This window comes from Calidris pugnax, unplaced genomic scaffold (genome assembly GCF_001431845.1).
Source record: "Calidris pugnax isolate Ruff unplaced genomic scaffold, ASM143184v1 scaffold44, whole genome shotgun sequence".
NCBI classification, from domain to species: domain Eukaryota; kingdom Metazoa; phylum Chordata; class Aves; order Charadriiformes; family Scolopacidae; genus Calidris; species Calidris pugnax.
Window position 1 is genome coordinate 26,083,765 of NW_015094506.1, and position 794 is coordinate 26,084,558.

Here is a 794-nt window from a genome sequence, read left to right on the forward strand (position 1 = left end):
AGGACAGCAAGTCACCCATGGACACGCGGATTTAAAAACCTCAAAACAACAAACCCAGCAAACCCTCTCACAATGTAGTCTGCAGCAAATCCACCCAAAAGGTATCCAAAAGTCACCATGAACCAGCTGTCCAAAAGCCACCCAACACAGGACCAGAAGACAGACCTTAACGTGATTCATGAGATTTCTGTCACTCTAATATTGCATTTCTTTCCACCTCAGGGAAAAAGCAACTGGCTTTTCTAAAGGTAGCGGCTCCGATGGGTCTGGCTGTCTTACCACAGACAGGGAGAAGGCAAGGCACACACAGGGTGATGTTGTGAGAAAGAGCAAGTTGTGAACAACCACAAAATCCAGCAGGCTCTTAAAGCCAACGGAGGTTGGGTTCGAAGTCCCAGCAATTTAAGAACACATTGCCATCTCGCCAGGAACACTACAAAGCAGTGATAACTTTACTCGTAACCATCAGCCTTGGATTCTCCACTGCTTGAAAACGGTCCATGTGAACTCAACCCCCTCCATGTGACACCCCCCTCCTCCCCACGGATCCAGCTGCAGCCCAGAAGGACACACACGGAGCAACTTCTCAGCTCCACCACCTCCAGCTCCCTGCAGTCTGCACACACACCACCTCACCCAGCAAGCAGAAGGACACCAGGACAAAGCTCTCTCCACAGCCACCCCTGCACAGAACGCCTGGCAGTCCCACAGCAGCCTGGCAGACACGGCAGAGTGGGCAGGAAGAGCTGGATGGGATGATGAGGGGTATCACAAGCCGTCAGACATCATCCCAT